The 24,388-nt window shown below is 37.6% G+C and overlaps 1 protein-coding gene across 1 annotated transcript in view; it reads left to right on the forward strand.

The window, feature by feature from the left end:
• The window catches only part of PSD3 (pleckstrin and Sec7 domain containing 3), a 573,181-nt gene that overhangs the window by 197,941 nt on the left and 350,852 nt on the right, over positions 1-24,388 (forward strand). The window lies entirely within an intron of this gene.

Raw genomic sequence — 24,388 nt, forward strand, 5'->3', positions numbered from 1 at the left:
CCAAATTCTACAAAGGTCTATAGGAAATAGCGGAAGTTGGTATTTAATTTTTTTTTTTTTTAAGTCTAAGCGCCAGATTTCAAAAAATAAGTAAATAAATCTGAAATAGGAAAACTGGTTTCTTAAATTTATCAGACTTTGCTCAGTGAAAGAAAGTTATTTCAAATGAAGGAATTATTGTTACCAGTTCTTCTAATAATCTTATTGTCTTCTATGTGGATGGGCTAGTAATAGAAAAAGCTAACAATAAAATATCAGATGTTCCGGTGATATAAAATGGCATCTTACAATCAGGGTCTTGATTGGTGGACAAGTTGCAATTCTAAAATTTCTTACTAAATTGGATAATAACAATTTACCTACATAACTGTTTGTGTTACTTTGCTTTGAAATTTCTGAGAAATAGTACATTATGTCAAATAGTAACATTACCTACAGCCTGCTATTTCCAAACCAAATTGATAAAGTGCTAATGACATTAAAGTATGAAAGTACTTTATTAATTTGAAATATTTATTCCTAATGAATAAATAATTATCTATTTACCTTAAAACTTTGTGTTAACAATAATATTTTAGAATTCAAATTTCATTAAAACACATTAGTTGCAGTTTACAGGTATACTTTTTTAAAAATAATATTTTATTCTGTTTTAGGTGAAAGTTTACAGTAAATAAGGTTCCTATTTAACAATTTTTATTCAAATTGTTCTGTAACATTGATTACATTTTTCACAGTATGTCAGCATTCTGCTTATTTCCTTTCTGTTTGTTCTGTTTCCATTAATCTAGTTTCCCTGCTCCCCCTTACCTTCTCATCTGTGCTTTAGGGTAAATGTTGACCATTTGGTCTCATATGGTTCGTTATTTAAGGGAGCACATTACTCAACATCTGATATTGTTTATTTTATAAGCCAATCTATTATTTGGCTGAAAGGTGACATCTGGGAGTGGCTTCAGTTCCAAGTTCAAAGGGTATCTTAGGGCGATAGTCTCGGGGTTCCTCTAGTCTCTGCTGGTCCAATAGGTCTGTCCTTTTCTACGAATTTGAGTTTTCTTCTTCATTTTTCTCCCATTCTATCTAGAACCTTCTATTGTATCCCTGGTCAGAATGGTCGGTAATGGTAGCCAGGAACCATCTAGTTCTCCTGGTCTCAGGCTAGATGAGGCTGTGGTTCGTGTGGGCTGTTAACTCCCGTGGACTAGTTTCTTCTTTGAGTTTTTGGTTTCCTTCATTCTCTTTTGTTCCAAATGAGTAGAGACCGATAGTATCTTAGGTGGTTGCTTGCAAGCTTTTAAGACACCAAACTAAGATGTAGCACGTAAACTTTGTGAACTGTATTATGCCAGTTGACTGAGTTATCCCACAAGACTATGGTCCTAATAAATAATAATAAGCCTTTTAACTCAGTAAACCAATTCTTCAGGATGTTTGGATATGTCTAGGAAGTCTCCATAACTGTGCTCCCTATGTGCTTTATTATGTATATGAACATACACGCAGCACACACAAACATGTATATACATATGCCTACAGATATGTATACATGCATGTGCATGTACTCACCTATGCCTTCCTATACACATATATACATACATATCTACCTATGTAACCATACACATATTTTTTGGTTGTTATTATTATTGTAAAATTGTATGTTACAGCATTTACCAAAATTGTCCTTTTTTCTTTTGTACTTTTTAGTGTCTTCATTTACCTTGGTCAGGTTGTGCAGATTTCACCCATACTGGGTATTACCTTTCCCATCACCAAAAATAACAAGTGTCTACTATCTAGAAAGTGATTCCCCCTCCTCCCCCTCGCACCTCTGGTAACCATTAAAGAACGTTGTTGTCTGTGTGTATACCTATTCTTGACTTTTTATAAAAGTGAGACCATACAATATTTGCCGTCTTGTGATTGTCTTAATTCACTCAGCATAGTGTCCTCCAGATTCATCCATGTTATAAGATGTTTTGCAGCTTGTAATTATTCTTTATAGTTGTGTAGTATTCCATTGTATATATGTACCACAATTTGTTTATCCATTCTTCCATTGATTGGCACTTAGGTTGTTTCCATCTTTTTGTATTTTGAATTATGCTGCAGTAAACATAGGTGTAAGCAGATATACTTTTATTTATAAAATAGTGCTTTAAATTTTAATACAAATAAATTTTATAAATCTAGCCATTTTGATTGGTTCATCTGTCAGAGATGTTTCTAGAAAAACAATTTATTATCTTTCACAGAAGAGGTATAAACAGAATATTTATTTGTGAATTTTCTAATGGTTCTCTCCTCTGAATGTATTCTGAATGGTATTATCTACCCTTCAAGGAAAAATAAAATAAAATAAAATTGAGGACTGCAAAATGGCATTGCTGATTAAGTTATAGACTCAAATGCTGTTTCTATGCACATATTTTTAGAGATAGTGCTTGTGAGGGACGAGAGAATATATGACAAATTCATTTCTGAGTTTTTACTTTTTAAAAATGGTGAGTTTTAGGGTGTCAGTCAAAGAAAGTGTTGACTAGGACTTTTTCATAGGCGGCGCAAATGGTTTGCACTTGACTGCTAACCTAAAGGCTGGCAGTTCAGATCTACCCAGTGGTACCTTGGAAGGAAAGCCTGATGATCTGCTTCTGTTAAGATTACAGCCAACAAAACTCTATGGAGCAGTTCTATTCTATAACACATGGAGTAAGTCATGAGTTGGAATCAACTCAACAACTAACAACAACCCGCAAAATGTTAGACTTTGAGAAATGAGACATTTGTGTAGTAGATACATTTTTACTTCCTTATGGTCACAAGTAGTTGCAGTTAAGGAGACCATCCTAGTTTGATAATTTCAGTTACTATATTGAAAATTCTCATTTCAACTATTTCAGTTTTGCTTTTTCTCCTTTTGTCATTAGCTTAGTAGCATGCAGATTAGAAATATGAATCCATTCAGAGATGGGAGGAAAGTAAGATGGAGGAGCATTTCACGAGTCATCACAGGGACTGGCCCATCCCACCCTTTGTTGTTCTCTTTTTAATAGGACAACATAGCTGCTAAACCTTGAGAAACAGTATATTTTGCTTTTTCTTGTTTCCCATAGGCACATCCATGGACTTTTACTTGGCATTGGAGAGGATGCAGGCTCAGACAATGGAACAGTAGAAAAGTCATATGATAAGTAGCTCAGCCTTCAAATTAGCTTTTGAAACTGTAGGGAAATTGTAACCTTTAACTGTGTATCAGGATCGTGTAGTGCTACATATAACAGAAAACCTGAATTAAATAACTTGAACTATAGAGGTATACTTATCTCTTATGTAAAAGAAGACAAAGGGTAGGAGGAGATCTGTGGTAGGTATAGGGACTCTTTCTGTTCCACCTCCTTTTCTGGTGGTATTCTCACTATTCAAGATGGTCACTTCAGTTCTAGCCCCCTTCTATATTCTAGGCAGAAGGAAGAAAGAAGTCAGGGAGGGCAAAAGGGTACATGTCCCTGTCTCTTCCCCTTGGAAGGAGCTTTCTTAGAAAGTATGTCCAACAACTTAAGCTTACGTCTCGTTGGACATTGGTGATTCATGGACTGGTTAATGTTTGTATGAAGTCAACAAAGGTTGTCCTTTCTGCCTTTCCAACCAATTCTTAAAAAATTAGCAGTTCTTCTTGGAGGAGATATTGGAAAAAGGAGAAAGATGACAGTTTTAGTTAAAAAAAAAATACTAAAAGTAGTCATTGATTATAGTAACAAACGTATTAACCTTGAGCATTTATAGTAATATACTAGTTGCTAGTGTGAGTGCTTTATATATTTATAAGTATCAGCTCATTTAGTCCTCAGAACAACCCTATTATTATCCCTATTTTTTCAGATGAGGAAATCGAGGCCCAGAGTGCTTAAATAACTGGCTTAAAGTGACATAATTGGAAAGTGATGGAACTCAGATTACAAATGTAGATCATGTGTTCTAACCAGGAAACTGAAGTGGAAAGATGTTAAGCCGCTGGCCCAATATCACACAAGAATCAACACTAAAATTATGCTTTTGGGGATTATGTCCACTCTTTCTGAATGCTTTCTCTAGGTTTAGTCTCTAGCCTTTATCCACTTAGATTTGGGTCAGTCTTCTTGAGAGGTGCGTATTTTTGGCTTGCTATGGTCGTTGGGTGTTGCAAATGGTTTATGCTTGACTACTAACCTAAAGCTTGGAGGTTGGAACCCGCCCAGCTATGCCACAGGAGAAAGGCCTGGAGGTCTGCTTCCTTAAGGATTACAGCCAAGAAAACCCTATGGAGCAGTTCTGTTCTGTAACACATGGGGTTGCCATGAGTCAGAATCGACTTGAAGGTAACGGGTTTGGTTTTTTTTTTTTTTTTTTTGGTTTGGTGGTTCTAACTCCTAAAAATTAGATTCTTCCTTTGGAATTGTTTACTTGGCAAGCATGCCCTTAGGAGACAATGTAGTTTAGTGGTCGGGAGGGTGGACTTTGGATCCACATTGCCTATGTTTGAATCCTGGTTGTGCAGTTCTTAGCCATGTAATCTTGGGCAAGTGACATATTTCTCTTGTATTTCAGTAGTCTCATCTGTAAAATGGGCTAAGTATAGTACCTATCCCATAGGATTGTGGGAGGAATACATGAGTTAATACACACAAAGGTGCTTAGTGCAATGCCTGACGTGTAGTTAGCATTATATAAATATAAATTCTGATTATATTACTATCTATCAGAAATGTATGCTCCATTTTAAACCTAATACATTTTCTAGCACCTACTAGGCACTCAGTAAATGCATATGGAAAGAATGAAAACGGCCATGAATTGCTTTTATTGTGGCCTCTGCTTTTCATATGGGCTGAAATATTAAGGTTATATATGGAAGGTAAGTTATTTTTAATGTTTAAATTAACCTCCATTATCAAGGCTTGTGACCAAGACTGCGTTATGCCCCTTACCTTGTGCTACTTTTCTCTTCAGTTTTCCTGTCTGTAAAAATCTTAGTTTTTGCATTTAGTTTTATTATTGTGATTGTGTTGAAAGGTGTTGTATATACCCAGGGAATTACCAGGGATGTTAAAGTTTATACCATGGTATTTTAAAATGAATGCTAATGTCTTTTAATGTCACATTCCTAAGCGATGTCAATTACCCATTAAATATTAATTTAATCACAGGAACAGGAGTGTAGTCATCAGTAACATGACTTAGATGGCATCGTCAGTTAGCAGTGCGATAAGGACACGCAGAGCAGGATTTGTATCTTTCTATAGCAGCTTCCCAGCATTATATTTGCATTTGCCTTTTCTGTTTAAATAATAGGAGATTTAAACCCTTTTCAAAGGAATCCACCCATCCCCCTTCACGTGTCATTCCTGCATCAAAGAAAATGCTGCATAATACTAACATGACATCCCTACCTCTGATGTCACCGAGGATGGTACAATCCTCCTGGAGCCCTTGCTGGGCTTTCCTGCTGCTGCACTGGGGAAATGGTTACATTAAAGCTAACTCCCGTCATCTCAATTATCTCCTTGGAAGTAGTTTTCACAAATATAGAAAAGCCCTACGGTGGCTGTTTTCGGTAAGCTACCAAGGTAGAGAGCAACAGAGGCCGAGAGAGGGAGAGCGAGCTAGACCAGCCTGCTTAGCCTTTGTGAGAGCGGGACCGAAGCGGCAGCTCCTCTTGCTTGGGTTCCTAGTGCTTAAAGTGCTTCCATTTACATCACCGTATGCAGTGCAGGGCAAAAGGGGCTGCCAGGAAATTTGAAACTAATTTGCTTCCAGTTGACTAGAACAGCAGATTTTGAATTAGCTTGCCTCTTCTAGCTAACTTTTCTCAAGCGTTAAACTGATGAGCTGGGCATATTCTATGATCAATGGGTAACTGCTGGAGCTACAGTAATCTCTGTGAGTAACCTCTATTGTAGGTCTATGCAGGCAACTATATTTTTCTATATCTATCTCTTGTAAAATGCTGCTGTGAAATTATCCGTCTGTATTATTGACTGCTTTTGCTTGCTAGTCTTGTCTTTTGACTGTCCCGGTAGGAGACTCCTGGGGCCAGACCAGATTTTGCTGAATCCTGATGTACGGGAGAGCATTTATTCAGGGGTGCCCCATGCCAGCCGCTCTTTAATTTCTCAGTCAGAGAGGTGCCACCTGCCCTCTGAATGCTTTGCCCAGTCTCTCCCTGGCTTGAACCTGGCATGTTTATTTCATCATCTGATGTGGGATTTTCCAAAATTTTTGTTTTTAAGTAGAAAGCAGAGTATTCTTCTTACCTGTAATCGTACTTCTTTTCATTGCTTTTTGTGCTCAGCCAGCTTTTCTGGGAATACAGAATTCTGTCACCCTATTTGTGCTCCCTATTTGTGATGTATTATATAGAAAGAAAGAGGTAAAACAGGCTACCCCTATAGTTTTAGAAAGACATGATACTGTGATGCTGGATGGGAATAGAGGAGGAGTTTCTCTTAAAGAGCTCAAACTCTTTTACATCTGCATCCCTGAAGCATGGCTTAGCGTCTGAATAGCCTTGAAGAGAATAAAGTATGTACATGGGTAGCACCAGAAATGTTCTGTAAACACAGTAGATGAGGTGGAGGTAGAGTCTCCACTGGAAGTTCAAAATACGTATTTTAATTTTACACACAGGGATATGTTTTTTCCTGTCCTGTGGAAAGTGTCAATTTTATAGCAATTCAAGATTTGTTTTTTTCTCACCGGGGAAATTGACTTTAAACTTTCTGTAAAACCTGCATTTTCTGATATCCTTGGAATGATTGCTTCATGCTGGTTGGCAGCCTGAATCCTTAGCAAAACTGTGGATCTCTTATTGAGCATGAAAACTACTGAATGCAAATGTGGATCAGCTGAGGGAAATTGCTTGTTTATCACTGCACCTAACATCTGTCTTGACAGATGGCAGTTTGGGGAAGTCCACAGCTGTAGCTGATCATCACTGCTAGGCACTCCAGCTGCTTGGTGTTCGTGTTTTTGTTTTTTTTAATTGTAAAGGGTTTTGAAACATCAATTTCAATAATATTAAAATAGTTCATAAAATACAAGAAAAATTTACATTAATACTACCATATTCATGTTAACTTTAGCAGATAAAACTGTAGAGTTATTTAAAAGTTTAGTTTAAACTTTTTTTCTGAATTTAAACATAAAATAAAAGCCAGAAGTTCAGTAAAGAAAGAACGTTTTAAACTGGATTTTAAAAGTGGATTCCTAGACAGGACAGAAGTGGAAAAAAGGACAGAATGGATAAAATTAGAGGATCAGCTCTGATCGGAAGAGATAAGGCTGAAAGGAGAAGCACAAGTGTGGAGGTATAAAGAAACAAAAATTATGAGAGGTGGATGAGAGTCAGACAAAAGTGGAGAAACCTACTGGTTGAAAAAAAGGAAATCAGCTTAAAAAAACACCACTTTTAAAGATAAGCTCAAATTCAGCTATTACAGCTTAGTACTTCTTCTCCATGATGAGTAACAGTGCTCTGTATAGTTGCAGAGACATCAGTTTAAAATTAATGGGCTGTTGATTGTCTCACTCCTTTTACCTTCTTTGTGCAGTACGTGGAGCTCCTTAGCATACAGAATTTCCCCTGAAATTTGCCTGTAATAGTAAACTAGTACCATTTCCCCAGGGATTAGAACTTAAAGAGAAAAATTGGGTTCCAAATCATTAGTATCTGAAATTTAGTTCGAGGTAAGCACAGCTGTAACTATTAATCACTCAGGGAAAGAGTGTAATAAATGGAACATTCTCTATTCTCGTGTGCATGTTAAAAGCTTATGCAATGGTTGGCAGGCCTTTTCTTGGTTTTTGCAGCATATAAATACCTTAAATATTTGTGCTTTTAGAGAGTTGTCAGTGTCCAGACAATATCCAGCATCCCCTACTACGTGTTGTAACCTTCTACAAAATGTGATTTTTATTAGTGTGACGAGCATGTCCCAAAATATCATGTACTTAGATTACTCATTTGGTAAATTCTCTTTACTCATACTAGTTTTCTTTTATTTTTATCATGCTAAATATATTTTCTGTTGCTTAGTTAAGAATAGATTAGACAACCTCCTTTTTTTAAATACAGTTTTTTCTGTTGCATTGTGTAACTGAGCCATGCATCACTGTGTTGCTGGAGAGGTTTATAGATTATTGGTCATAAAAACATTAGCCATTATTCTTTACAGTTAAGAATTATAGTTACTTATAGTGACATGCATGAGATTTTTAGCTCTGCAAGGCTTTCTATATCTGCTTTGTAAATTGGACTTTTGTCTTCCAATTTTATATTGATTTATGAAATTTCAGACTAAAGGGGACAAAACAGTCACTCTTCCCTCCTGTCTGGGACTGAATACCTTCCTGACAAGTTAAGGGGAGTATGTCTTTAAGTGTTAAAATAATTTTAGAACTTACAGTTTTGCTTATCACGTTGTTGTTATTGGTAGATGCTATGGACTCATAGCGACCCTGTGTACAACAGAACAAAACACTGCCTGGTCCCGTGCCATCGTCATAATTGTTGCTATGCTTGAGCCCATTGTTGTAGCCACTGTGTCATTCCGTCTCACTGAGGGTCTTCCTCTTTTTCGTTGACCCTCTAGTTTACCAAACATGATGTCTGTCTTAGTTATCTAGTGCTGCTGTAACAAAAATACCACAAGTGGATGGCTTTAACAAAGAGAAATTTATTTCCTCACAGTAAAGTAGGCTAAAAGTCCAAATTCAGGGCGTCAGTTCCAGGGGAGGTCTTTCTCTCTCTGTCGGCTTTGGAGAAAGGTCCTTCTCATCAATCTTCCCCTGGTCGAGTAGCTTCTCAGGCGCAGGGACCCCAGGTCCAAAGGACACACTCTACTTCTGGTGCTGCTTTCTTGGCGGTATGAGGTCCCCCACTATCCGCTTGCTTTCCTTTCCTTTTGTCTCTTGTGAGATAAAAGGTAGTGCTGGCCACACCCCAGGGAAACTCCCTTTATATTGGATTAGCAATGTGACCTTAGTAAGGGTTTTACAATTCCACTCTAATCCTCTTTAACATAAAATTACAATCACAAAATGGAGCACAATCACACAATACTGGGAATCGTGGCCCAGCCAAATTGATACACACATAATTAAATCCATGACAATGTCCTTGTCTAGGGACTGGTCCCTCCTGACAACATGTCCAAAGTACGTGAGATGAAGTCTCGCCATCCTTGCTTCTAAGGAGCATCGTGGCTGTACTTCTTCCAAGACAGATTTGTTCATTCTTCCGGCAGTCCATGGTATTTTCAAGATTCTTTGCCAACACCATAATTCAAAGGCATCAATTCTTCTTCGGTCTTCCTTACTCATTGTCCAGCTTTTGCATGCATGTGAGGCAATTGAAAACACCATGGCTTGGGGTCAGGCACGTTAGTCTTCAAAATGACATCTTTGCTTTTAACACTTTAAAGACATCTTTTGCAGCAGACTTGCCCAGTGCAATACATTGTTTGATTTCTTGACTGCTTCTTCCATGGGCATTGATTGTGGATACAAGTCAAATGAAATCCTTGATGTCTGTCATTTCTCCATTTATCATAATGTTGCTTATTGGTCCAATTGTGAGGATTTTTGTTTTCTTTATGTTGAGGTATAATCCATACTGAAGGCTGTCATCTTTGATCTTGATCAGTAAGTGTTTCAAGTCCTCTTCACTTTCAGCAAACTGATAAAATAAGTTTTAAGGGTTTACTAACTGATCTGCCTTAGGTGACAGAGAACACCAAGGAAGTTATTGCATTTATGAACAACCTTCATGGAAAGGAGAGGAAACCAATTTTTAGTGGACCATAATTAATAAAGGATTGGAAAGCTGATGAACTACTAATACAGAAAATTGGTTATAGACCTTTAGTGTGGTCTCATCAGAGTGAATTTACCTGTGTATTTTTATTTATAGTAACGTATCTAATGACATGAACATTAAAAGCATAGCAAAATATCCTGCTTTTTAAAAATTGGAAAAACCTTACCTCTCATCTAGCCCTTTTCTTTTAAGCCCCGATGTAATTTCTCTAAGGCTACGAACAGATGTTAATGTATGTGCTTTTACTAATGGTCAGGTTTCCATTTGGAGTTATTTTAGCATTTTATGTATGATCTTTTTACATAAATTTAGAGTCATTGGCCATTCACTGTGAGAGAAATTTACTGTGAGCTATAAAATAAAGGAGAGATTATAGCACAGTTGAGGCGATTCTCTTCCTCTCTTGAAAAGGATCCTTGATTGGAGAGCAAACTCAGACCTCGCTGATCAAGCCTTTCTCTTGGTAGGAACTTGTGATTATCTTTCAAAATAAAAAGTAGCCATTTACGTGTAGTCAGAAAACTCCTAGATATTGTAGTTCTCTAGAGCAGTGCTCTAGGGGATATCATTGCTGATATCAGTGGATCTTGGCTAACAGCAGAGAATACCAGAAAAATGTTTACCTGTGTTTTATTGACTGTGCAAAGGCATTTGATTGTGTGGATCATAACAAATTATGGATGACATTGCGAAGAATGGGAATTATGGTACACTTAATTGTGCTCATGCAGAACCTGTAGATAGACGAAGAGGCAGTCATTCAGACAGAACAAGGGGATACAGTATGGTTTAAAATCAGAAAAGGTGTGTGTCAGGGTTAAGGACTAAGGTGTGCCTCACCCAAGCCATGGTATTTTCAGTCACCTCATATGCATGCAAAAGCTGGACAATGAGTAAGGAAGACTGAAGAAGAATTGATGCACTTGAATTATGGTGTTGATGAAGAATATTGAATATACTACGGACTGCCAGGATGCTCCTTAGAAGTGAGGATGGCAAAGAACATTGAATATACCATGGACTGCCAGAATGCTCTGTAGAAGGGAGGATGGCGAGACTTTGTCTCATGTACTTTGGACATGTTTTCAGGAGGGACCAGTTCCTGGAGAAGGACATCATTTTTGGTAGAGATTCAGTGAAAAAGAGGAAGACCCTCAACAAGATGAATTGAGACAGTGGCTGCAAGAATGGGCTGAAACATAGCAATGATTGTGAGGATGGTGCACGACCAGGCAGTGTTTTATTCTGTTGTGCATTGGGTCGCTATGAGTTGGAACTGACTCAACAGCACCTACAAACAATGGAGCAGTGCTTCTCATACTTTAATGCATATGTGAATCATCTGAGGCTCTTGTTAAAAATGCAGATTCAGATTCAGAGGTCTAGGGTGGTGCCTGAGAGTCTGAATTTTAACAAGCTCCTGGGTAATACCTATGCTACTGTCCCAAGGCCGCACTTTGAGTAGGGAGGCTCTAGAGCAGCACTTTCAAATAGAGCTTTCTGTGATGATAGAAATCTTCTATATCTGTATGGTGCAATACTGTAGCCACTAGCTACATAATGGGTGTTGAGCGCCGAGAAACTGAATTTTTAATTTTATTTAATTTTAACTAATTTAAATTTCAATAGCCAGATGGGGCTTATGACTACCTTATTGGACAGTCCAATATTTCGAGACTAAAGTAATTAATTGAACAATTTAGCTTAGTGGTAATAGCCCATGTAGGATCATGCTAAATTCTAGAACTTTGGCCAAAATTGACTCCACTTAACTTTACTACTCCCTGAACTTTGTCTGCAAGTGGACGAGGATATACAGATGGAGTCGCTGGATTGTAAGCTTCCTGACAGCAGGGGCCTATTGACCATGCTCATTGCTTTGTTCCACAGTGCTTCACTCATACTTGGTGCACAATCAATGTTGGCTGAGTGAATGAATGGATGAATAAAAGAATGAACTGGCTTTAAAGTTAGAAAGTAGGCCCCCCCCCCGATTTTTTAGGGTTCTATTCAAGCCTGTTCTTGGGAGGTTGCGATAGAATTTGTGTGGCTCTGATATGTAATAATTTGCTTGCGTTTAAGGAGTTTCTTCATTTTTTTTCTTTTTTGAGGACCCAGATGATATCCTGTTTGCTTTAGGAGATTCTTCATTCATTTGTTGATTGAAACAGTATTTCCTTTTACTAGTTACTGTTCTAAGAGCTGGGGATGTAATTGTAAAGAAAACAAAGTTCTTGCCTTTTAGAGTTTATATTCTAATGAAAACAAGATAAACAAATATACAAACAAACGAAAAACTCTTTCCTTAAACGGCTGGGCCCAGGTTCCAGGAATTGTGTATAGAATCCATAATCGTGGTTCTTCTGAAGGCTGGGAGTTCTCTAGGCAGTCATGTTCTCTTGGGAAACCCACATCCTGCTTTTCAGAATCCCTCATGATAATGGTTTTATTTGCTTCTGGTGACTGAGTTTGCAGTAGACTTGCCAAATAGTTCTTGTTACTTTACTTTTTTTGGAACCATTTTCTTTTAAGGAGTTGCTGGCCAGAGTGGAAGAAGATCTGTTTCACTTTCTGGTCCTCAAACAGTATCATTTCCAGAAGGGGTCATGTTCTTTCCACAGCCTGCCTTATGGAACAGGCTCATTTCCCCACAATTTGAAGAAAAATGGAGAAAAAGGTTTTCAGCTTCCTTCCCTCTCTTTTCTCCTACGTACTTTATACTACGTATTTGTTCCCTTAAGGGGAAAAAAGTCCAGTAAAGCTGTAAACACTTATTAATTTAGATTCTACTAGTGTATAGTTTATATTTAGGTAAGTGTTGAAATTCTTTTTTTTATGCTTAGTGAATCCCCTTCTCACAGTTAAAATACTAATTTGGGCAGGACTAATACGGGTCGCTATGAGTCGGAATCAACTTGACGGTAACAAGTTTGGTTTTTTTGGTTTTTTAATTCAGTAAGACTTCCTGAAGGAGAAATGGTTGGAGTTGGATTCTTACTTAAATAATAGATGTAGAATGACAGAAGGGCTAAGAGAAACTTTAACAAGTTAGGTGTAAGAGCCCAGAAGTAATTGGACGAGGCCAGAGCAGTGATTTTTGTGGAAGTACAGTGAAACCTGTGAGAGCTGGAACTTGACAGGATGGCCTTGTTTTTCCAGGTCTTGCAAGTTTTCCACCTTTGACAGTGTGCTGTCTTACCACTTTTCTATTGCTTGTTTTAGTGGAAAATATTTGAGTTTTCCTTCTATGAGAGGTTTCTGCCTTACACAGGTTCAGGCTTTTGCAGGTTTTACTGTGTTGGAGTGAGAGATTGGAGCAGAAGGGATGACATCATACAGGGTGTGGATACTGGCTGAAGCAGAGCATCATGGGAGATGTAGCAATCCTTGCACTTCTGTTCTCATTCGTTCTACTATTGTTCTGGTTCAGACACTCAGCATTTCTCACCCACGCTATTGCCAGCAGCCTACGTGTTACTTCTGAGTCTTTTAGTGCCTGCATCCTCTACCCTCTACATCTTTCACTTGCCACCTGGGTGATCTTTTTAGCATACCAACAGACTTTTTCATGCTCTGGCGATACCCATTTTTGAATTTCCTGTGTTCAGTACGTCACAGGTAATCAATACATGTATGTTGTTGAATAAGTGTATGAATTTTGGAAATGATGAGAATTTAATAGCAAGTATCCATGGCCTTGTTTTAGAAAAGAATAGGAAAAAAAAATCATAAACTAAAAGAAGAATTTGGCTTTTTAAAAATTTAATCTCTCTAGCATAAGTAGTTTTAATTTTTAAACCTAAGGAACAAATCAGAAATTCAGAATAAAAAGTCAAGATTAATAAATTAGCAAAGTTTTGTTTTTAACTTTAGAGACAATTCAGATGGTGACAAGAAATAGAAACAGTAAACAGTTTATCACCCTGACCCATTGCTGTGAGTCGATTCTGAATCATAGCAACCCTATAGGACAGAGTAGAACTGCCTCATAGGGTTTTCAAGGAGCTGCTGGTGGATTTGAACTGCCGACCTTTTGGTAAGCAGCCATAGCTTGACGCAGAAGGGGACCTTATTTGAAAGGAAAAACCTGCTGTTATGCCAAAGCCTGTGACAAGTGCTCTCACTGAGAGCCCTATGATCTTTAAGGCTGAATCTAATTACAAGTTCCTGCTAGAAGGCTTTTTCATGATTGTGTTTGTTAACATTACTGCTATTAGAAATGAAGGCCTCACAACTTATCAGCCTCTCAGTTTCTCCTAGGAATTTACTCCTGTGAGTCAAAAGACCAGGCATCTGGTTCTGACTTTTAATTCTGATGAAATACTTCACTGAACATCATTTCATTTACGTTAGTCAAGTCATTTAGCCTCTGAAAACCTTTATTTCTCCTGGTCTATACCAGTCCTTAATTAGTTAAATAAATAAATAAATAAAACTTACTAAAATGGTACTAAGGAGCCCTGGTGGCACAGTGGTTACGCACTCGGCTGTTAAACGAAAGGTCAGCAGCTCGAACCCACCAGCTGCTTCACAGGAGAAAGATGTGGCAGTCTGCTTCCGTAAAGATTACAGCCTGGGAAACCCTATGAGGCAGTTCTACTCTGTCCTGTAGGGTCACTATAAGTTGGAATTGGCTCAGTGGCACACAGCAGCCACAACAACAACAGCAACAAAATGGTACTTACTAGAACCATAACCTTAGAACAGTAGAACTCATTGGAATGATAAAGCAAGCTTTTTGCCATGCAGTCTTTTCTCTGATCCCACTTTCTTTGACCGGTTCCCAAATTGTTATGTCAAGACATCACAAACATTTGCCCACAATTGATATATTTGCTGTCACTTTTTTGAGGTACATTTCAATGAAAATTAATAAAAATAATTTCTTATTTTTGGGCTAGTGCTTATTTTCATTGTTGTTTTATAGTTGGCAATTTCAACTGTTAGAACAAAGTGTGTTCCCAAATGGGATTTCACTGTAGTATGTTTTGATGTTGCGTATACGTATAGCTTCAGTGGTCACTATGGGCAGTTCATTTTCCTTAAGCGCTTACCAGTGGGTAAAAAATTGTAACCTTTTGAAACCTTAAGATGTGAGCTAACATCATGTTCATTTATTTCATGTATATGTACTATATGTAAAATACAGTTAAAATTCTCTTGACATAGAGAGGTGACTTTTTACAAGCGTTAGTGATTAAAGGAAGGCTTAATTAAGGGGAGAGGCTTTGAGTTAAGTCTTGAAAGATGCAAATAATCTCATCATGTAGAATTGGGAAGACGAGTATTTCTGGTGGAGAAACAGGTTGAGCAAAGGCAAAGAAGTTTGAAAGTTCAGAGTATATGTATGTTCTGCTCCCCTCCTCCAGTTGGGCAAGCAATGATATTACATATTTGACAAGAGAGCAAGGGAGGGAGGGTGAGACAGAACAGGGAGAATGAGAGAGAGAGAGAGGATTGAGAAAGATACATTGGAATTGGGTTATGGAACCTGACTTTAGCCTGTAGTTTGGACTTTAGACTTTATTTTGTAGGCAATGTGGAGCTACTGAGAGCAACATAAATTCATGTTTTAGGAAAACTGTCTATAAGATGAAGGAGGAAGATGAGGCTGGACATAGGATAACCATTTCAGAGGCTTTTCAAAATTTCAGGGAAAAGATTGAAGAGACAGTACTAGTGTACTGCGCTGGCAGTAAAGACAGGAGAGGAGGGACATAAAGCGTAGCATAGGCAGAATTAAAAAGCTCTGATTTTTATCTTTTGTGTCATGTTAGATAAGTGTATTATTCCTTTGAGCCTCTTTTTTTAACTATTATGTTAGTGGATGAATTAATTCTTAGACCCCCTCGACTACTGAAAATTTTATTTTCTATGTTGCTAGTTTTTTTTTGGTAAGATTATACCCTAGTTTAGAGAAATAATAAAAAATCATTATAAAATTTAGAGGAGGTGTTTTCCACTGTCTACTTAGTATTTCTCTTCCCACTTTTAGGTTCTTCTCTTATGTTGAAGAGGAAAAAAATATTTCCTTGGGTTGTTTCATTTTTTTTTCTTTTATTGCATTTCATCTGTGAAATTATAGCTTTAAACTGCTGAAGAAAGTAAAGTCTCCTGAGTTATAGAGGAGTGAAACCTATTAAAAGTGTAAAAAAGGTATAAAATGTGAAAAAATGTTTTAAAAAGTGTAAAAATGGTATAATTTTTTTTAAAGTCAACATGGAATATGTCCCAATTCATTCTCTGAGACAAGTATTACCCTAAAGATATCACACGAAAAGAAAACTACACACCAATATCCCTTATGAGTATAGCTGCAGAAATCCTCAACAAAATACTATTAAACCAAATCTAGTAACATAAAAAAGATTATACACCATGACCAAGTGGGATTTATCCCAGGAAAGCAAGGGTGGTTTATGCAAAAATCAATTAATACAATACACGATAGAATAAAATAAAATTTTGCTGAAGATCATTCAAAAGCAGCTGCAGCAGTACATCAACAGGGAACTGCTAGAAATTCAAGTCAGATTCAGAGAAAAACATGGAACGAGGGATATCATTGCTGATGTCAGATGGATTCTGGCTGAAAGCAGAGGATACCAGAAAGATGTTTACTTGTGTTTTATTGACTATGCAAAGGCATTTGACTGTGGGGTTCATAACCAATTATGGATAACATTGAGAAGAATGGGAATTCCAGAACACTTAATTGTGCTCATGCGGAATCTGTACATAGATCAAGAGGCAGTCATTCGAACAGAGCAAGGGAGTACTGCATAGTTTAAAACCAAGAAAGGTGTGTGTCAGGGTTGTACCTTTGCACCATACTTATTCAATCTGTATGCTGGGCAAATAATCCAAGAAGCTGGACTATATGAAGAAGAATACTGTGTCAGGATTGGAGGAAGACTCATTAACAACCTGTAATACGTAGATGACACAGCCTTGCTTGCTGAAAGTGAAGAGGACTTGAAGCACTTACTGATGAAGATCAGAGACCACAGCCTTCAGTATGGATTGCATCTGTACTTAAAGAAAACAAAAATCCTCACAACTGGACCAATAAACAACATCATGATAAATGGAGAAAAGATGGAAGTTGTTAAGGATTTCATTTTACTTGGATCCACAGTCAACACCCCTGGAAGCAGCTGTCAAGAAATCAAAAGACGCATTGCGTTGGGCAGATCTGCTGAAAAGGACCTCTTTAAAGTGTTGAAAAACAAAGATGTCACCTTGAAGACTAAGGTGTGCCTGACCCAAGCCATGGTGTTTTCAGTTGCCTCATATGCATGCGAAAGCTGGACAGTGAATAAGGAAGACTGAAGAAGAATTGATGCCTTTGAATTGTGTTGGCGAAGAATATTGAATATACCATGGATTGCCAAAAGAATGAACAAATCTGTCTTGGAAGAAGTACAACCAGAATGCTCCTTAGAAGCAAAGATGGTGAGACTACGTCTCACATACTTTGGACATGCTATCAGGAGAGATGAGTCCCTGGAGAAGGACATCATGCTTGGGAAAGTAGATGGTCAGTGAAAAAGAGGAAGACCCTCAATGAAGTGAATTGACACAGTGGCTTCAACAGTGGGCTCAAGCATAACAACTATCATGAGGATCGCTCAGGACTTGGTAGTGTTTTGTTCTGTTGTACATGGGGTTGTTATGAGTTGGAATCGACTCGATGGTACCTAACAACAACATAGAAATAAAGGAGGAAAATCACATGATCATCTCAGTAGATACAGAAAAAGCATTTGACAAAACCCAACACCTTTTCATGATAAACATTCCACACACTAGCAATAGAAGGAAACTTCCACAATCTGATGAAGGAGTTCTACAGAAAACCCATAAATAACATAATACGTAGTGGGGAAGGACCGAAAGCTTTTCCCCTAAGGTTAGGGACAAACACTTTAAAGAGGTCTTTTGCAGCAGATTTGCCCAATACAATACGTCCTTGGGTTTCTTGACTGCTGCTTCCATGGGCATTGATTGTGGATCCAAGTCAAATGAAATCCTTGACAACTTCAATCTTTTCTCCGTTTATCATGATGTTTCTTATTGGACCAGTTGTGAGGATTTTAGTTGTCTTTATGTTGAGGTGTAATCCATACTGAAGGCTGTAGTCTTTGATCTTCATTAGTAAGTGCTTCAAGTCCCCTTCACTTTCAGCAAGCAAGGTGTGTCATCTGCATAGCGCAGCTTGTTAACGAGTCTTCCTTCGATCCTGGTGCCCCATTCTTCTTCATAGAGTCCAGCTTCTTGGATTATTTGCACAGCATACAGATTGAATAAGCATGGTGAAAGGATACGACCCAGTTGCGCACCTTTCTGGTTTTCAAACCATGCAGTATCCCCTTGGCCTATTCAAACAACTGCTTCTTGCTCTGTGTACAGGTGTTCCTCATGTGCTCCCAGTTAAGTGTTCTAGAATTCCTATTCTTTCCAATGTTATCCATAATTTGTCATGATCCACACCATCAAATGCCTTTGCGCAGTCAATTAAATACAAGTAAACTTCTTTTTTGTATTCTCTGCTTTCAGCCAAGATCTATCTTGACATCAGCAATGATAACCCTCGCTCCATGTCCTCTTCTGAATCCGGCTTGAATTTGACAGTTCCTGTTGATGTACTGCTGCAACAAATTTTGAATTATCTTCAGCAAAATTTTACTTGTGTGTGATATTAATAATTATTGTTTGATAATTTCTGCACTCCATTGGATCACCTTTCTTTGGAATGGGCACAAATATGTATCTCTTCCAGTTGGTTGGCTAGGTAGCTTTCTTCATATTTCTTGGCATAAATGAGCGATCACCTCCAGCACTGCATCTGTGTGTTGATATATCTTAGTTGATATTCCGTCAGTTTCTGGAGCCCTGTTTTTCACTAGTTCCTTCAGTGCAGCTTAGACTTCTTCTTTCAGTACCATTGGTTCTTTGAGCATCTGCTACCTCTTGAAATGGCTGAATGTTGACCAGTTCGTTTTGGTACAATGACTCTGTCTTCCTTCCGTCTTCTTTTAATGCTTCCTGCGTCTTTCAATATTTTGCACATAGAATCCTTCCATATTGCAATTGGAGGCTTGAGTTCTTTTTTCAGTTCTTTTCACTTGAGAAATGATGAGTGTGTTCTTCCGTTTTTGTTTTCTAACTCCAGGTCTTTGCATATTTCATTATAATACTCTATTTTGTCTTTTTGAGCCTCCCTTTGAAATTTTCTGTTCAGCTCTTCTATTTTATCCTTTCTTCCATTTGCTTTGCTGCTCTATGTTTAAGTGCAAGTTTCAGAGTCTCTTTTGACATCCATTTTGGTCTTTTCTTTCTTGTTAATGACGTTTTGCTTTCTTCATGTGTAATGTCCTTGATGTGATCCCACAAGTTGTCTGGTCTTCGGTCATTAATGTTCAATGCGTCAAATCTATTCTTAAGATGGTCTGGTCTCTAACTTCAGGTGGGATATATTCAAGGTCATATTTTGCCTCTTGTGGATTTGTTTTCATTTTCTTCAGCTTCAGCTTGAACTTGCATTTGAGCAATTGGTGATCTGTTTTGCAGTCAGCCCTTGGCCTTGTTCTGACTGATGATATTGAGCTTCTCCATCATCTCTTTCCACAGATGTAGTCACATTGATTCCTGTGTTTTCCATGTGGTGAGGTCCATGTGTATAGTTGCTGTTTATGTTGTTGAAGAAAGGTATTTTCAATGAATAAGTCATTGGTCTTGCAAAATTCTATTACGTGATCTCTGGCGTTTCTGTCACCAAGGCCGTATTTTCCAATTACTGATCCTTCTTCTTTGTTTCCAGCTTTTGCATTCCAATCACCAGTAATTATCAATGCATCTTGATTGCATGTTTGATCAATTTCAGACTGCAGAAGTTGGTGAAAATCTTCAGTTTCTTCATCTCTGGCATTAGTGGTTGGTTTGTAAATTTGAATAATAGTCATATTAACTGGTCTTCATTTTAGGCATATGGATATTATCCTATCACTGACAGCATTGTACTTCAGGATAGGTCTGGAAATGTTCTTTTTGATGATGAATTTGACGCCATTTCTCTTCAATTTGTCATTCCCGCCATAGTTTACCATGTGATTGTCTGATTCAAAATGGCTAGTACCAGTCCATTTCAGCTCACTAATGGCTAAGATAGCGATCTTTATGTGTTCATTTCATCTTTGACGACTTCCAATTTTCTTAGATTTGTACTTCGTACATTCTGTGTTCCTATTATTAATGGATGCTTGCAGCTGTTCTCATTTTGAGTCATGCCACATCAGCAAAGGAAGATCCTGAAAGCTTGACTCCATCCACATCATTAAGGTTGACTCTACTTTGAGGAGACAGTTCTTCCTCAGTCATATTTTGAGTGCCTTCCAACCTGAAGGGCTCATCTTCTGGCACTATATCAGACAGTATTTCCTTGCTATTCGTAAGTTTTTCAGTGACCAAGTTTTTCAGAAGTAGACCACCAGGTTTTTTTCCCTAGTCTGGAAGCTCTGCTGAAACCTGTCCGCCATGGGTAACACTAGCTATCTACATGCAAAAGAATGAAGCTGGATTCCTACTTTACATCATATAAAAAAAATAATGACTCAAAATTCATCAAAGATCTAAATGTAAGAGGTAGCACTGTAAAAATTCTTGGAAGAAAACATATGAATAAATCTTTGTTAGGCTGGATTAGGCAACCGTTCTTAGCAAATATGATACCAAAAACACAAGCAACAGAAGAAAAAGCAGATAAATTGGATTTCATCAAAATTATCAAGGAAAGTGAAGTCAACTCACAGAATGTGAGAATATATTTGTGAAGTATATATCTGATAACGAACTTATATCTAGAATATATAAAGAACACTTGAAACTCAACAGTAAAAAGACAACCCAATTTTAAAAAGAGCAAAGATTTTAGATAGACATTTCTCCAAAGAAGATATACAAATGATCATTAAGCACATGAAAAGATGCTCAACGTTATTAGTCATTAGGGAAATACAAATCAAAACCACAATGAGATACCAGTTCATACCCATTATAGAGTGGCTGTAATCAAAAATACAGAAAATAACAAGTATTGGTGAGGAAGTAGTAAAAATGGAACTCTCATACATTGCTAGTAGGATTGTAAAATGGTACATTTGCTTTGGAAAACTCACAGTGTTAAATAGAGGGTTAGCATATGACCCAGAAATTCTCTCCTAGGTATATGCCAAAAGAACTCAACAATTATATCCATAGATAAACTTGTACACAAATGTTTACAATAGCATTATTCACAATAGCCAAAAAGTGGAAATAACCCAGATGTCTATCAAGTGATGAATAGATAAACAAAATATGGCATGTCCATAAAATGGAATATTTTTTAGCCATAAAATGAATATAGTTCTGACACATACTACAACATGGGTGAATCTTGAAAACATTATGTTAAGTAAAAGAAATCAGACACAAAAGGCCACATGTGGTATGATCCCGTTTATATGACATGTCCAGAATAGGCAAATCCATAGAAACAGAAAGTAGATTAGTGGTTGCCAGGGGCTGGAGAGAGGGAGGGATGGAGAATGACTGCAATGGGTATGGAGTTTCTGTTTGGAATAATGGAAATGTTCTGGAATCAAATACTGGTGATGGTTACTCAATTTCGTAAATATACTAAAAGTCACTAAATTGTACTCTTAAAAGGGTAGAAAATTAAAAGTTCTATCTCATGCTTTGTTGAAAAAAAAAAAAAAGCCACCCTAGGAAAAGGGATCATCGTCTTTGTTAGTTGTATTCCTTTTCAAAATCAGTGTCTACAAGTGGCTCCCACTTTGGACTTCAACAAGCTACATTCTATCAGTTCCACCTTGTGAAAGTATCATAAATAATGCTATCATTAAGAGGTGCTTCTGGGAGTCTATCAACACTTGTATAAAATTTCCAAGTTTTAAAATATATTTAAAATTGCTTTTAAAAATGTAATATGAAACAACATATACTCTCAAATGTATTACTGTTTTATCAGATTTTATCACACGGTGGGATACTGTGTGTTAACTCGTGTGTCTAAGTTACCTCGTTTTGTACATGCCTTGGAATCAAGTGCTTTCCTGTCATTTCAGTGTATAGATCCAGGCATTTCACAAATATTTTACTAAATAAGAATGTTATAGCTCTGTGGTTGTTGTTAGGTGCCGTCAAGTCAGTTCCAACTCATAGTGACCCTATGCACCACAGAATGAAACACTGCCCGGTCCTGTGCCGTGCTCGCAATCGTTGTTATGCTTGAGCCCATTGTTGCAGCCACTGTGTCAGTCCATCTCGTTGAGGGTCTTCCTCTTTTTCTCTGACCCTGTACTTTACCAAGCATGATGTCCTTCTCCAGGGACTGATCCTTCCTGACAACATGTCCAAAGTATGTAAGATGTAATCTCACCATCCTTCCTTCTAAGGAGCGTTCTGGTTGTACTTCTTCCAAGGCAGATTTGTTCGTTCTTTTGGCAGTCCATGGTATATTCAATATTCTTCGCCAACACAATTCAAAGGCGTCAGTTCTTCGGTCGTCCTTATTCATTGTCCAGCTTTCACATGCATGTGATGGCTACTGAAAATACCATGGCTTGGGTCAGGTGAACCTTAGTCTTCAAGGTGACATCTTTGCTTTTTAACATTTAAAGAGGTCTTTTGCAGCAGATTTGCCCAATGCAATGTGTCTTTTGATTTCCTGACTGCTGCTTTCATGGGTGTTGATTGTGGATCCAAGTAAAATGAAATCCTTGACAACTTCACTCTTTTCTCCATTTATCATGATGTTGCTTATTCGCCCAGTTGTGCGGATTTTTGTTTTCTTTATGTTGAGGTGTAATCCATACTAAAGGCTGTGGTCTTTGATCTTCACCAGTAAGTGCTTCAAGTCCTCTTCACTTTCAGCCAGCAAGGTTGTATCATCTGCATATCGCAGGTTGTTAATGAGTTTTTCTCCAATCCTGATGCCCCTTTCTTCTTCATGTAGTCTAGCTTCTCAGATTGTTTGCTCAGCATACAGACTGAATAGGTATGGTGAAAGAATACAACCCTGACATACACCTTTCCTGACTTTAAACCACACAGTATCCCCTTGTTTTGTCCGAACAACTGCCTCTTGATCTGTGTACAGGTTCCTCATGAGCATAAATAAGTGTTCTGGAATTCCCATTCTTCTCAATGTTGTCCATAATTTGTTATGATCCACACAATCGAATGCCTTTGCATAGTCAATAAAACACAGGTAAACATCTTTCTGGTATTGTCTGCTTTCAGCCAGGATCCATCTGACATCAGCAGTGATATCCCTGGTTCCATGTCCTCTTCTGAATCTGGCCTGAATTTCTGGCAGTTGCCTGTTGACATACTGCTGCAGCTGCTTTTGAATGATCTTCAGTAAAATTTTACTTGCATGTGATATTAATGATATTGTTCGATAATTTCCACATTCGGTTGGATCACCATTCTTGGGAATAGGCATAAATATGAATCTCTTCCAGTCGGTTGGCCAGGTGGCTGTCTCCCAAATATCTTGGCATAGACGAGTAAGCACTTCCAGCGCTACAGCCACTTGTTCAAACATCTCAACTGATATTCTGTCAGTTTCTGGAGCCTTGTTTTTCACCAGTGCCTTCAGTGCAGCTTGGACTTCTTCATTCAGTACCATCGGTTCCTGATTATATGCGACCTCTCTAAATGGTTGAACGTCGACCAGTTCTTTTTGGTATAATGACTCTGTATTCCTTTCATTGTCTTTTGATGCTTCCTTCATCGTTTAATATTTTCCATGTAGAATCCTTTGCTGTTGCAGTTGTAGCTCTGCACTGGTTTAAAAACAATAACAACAACAAATGTCTTCTTTCATAAAGTTATAGAAATGAGTACATAGAGCATTTCTACTGGATTTCCTTGATATTAGTAACCAAAACCAAGTTCAGAAGGAAATCAGATACTGGGACTGATATCAGTGTAAACTGTCATTCATAAACCCCCATTTTCAATTTTATGGTGTATCATAACATCTCCATTGTTCTCACTCACTGCCATTTTAATAAGAAAATGTTGTAAATTTGATTCAATATAGTAAAATGTACAAATTAAATATCACTTTATCTGCTTCATATATTGGGGTTGTGTATAAGATATTTAAATTTTATGCAGCTGGGGTCCTGGAGATGGTTCCCAACACGTTAAGTTTCCTATTTCATCTTGGCTTCACTCTTGTTCTCCAGGGATGTTTTGAAAGCAGTTTTTTTACCCTCACAGAAATCCCAACAGTGAAGGAGAGACTTTTGGCTGAAAAAATATTTACTGACTTTATATAGATTGTATTGTTTTTCTGAGGCTCTCTCTCAGAGATTGCCCTGTACAAATATTGTTGGCTGGGTCATAAGGCTATTTGGTATTATGCCCAATAAAAATATTTCAATTCCTATTTCACAGGTGGTGTTTGGAAGGTGATATGCAGCCTTATTTTAATTTTTTTTTCATAATTGTATGAAACAACTG

Source organism: Trichechus manatus, unplaced genomic scaffold, assembly GCF_000243295.1.
Source record: "Trichechus manatus latirostris isolate Lorelei unplaced genomic scaffold, TriManLat1.0 scaffold00090, whole genome shotgun sequence".
In the NCBI taxonomy this organism is placed as follows: Eukaryota; Metazoa; Chordata; class Mammalia; order Sirenia; family Trichechidae; genus Trichechus; species Trichechus manatus.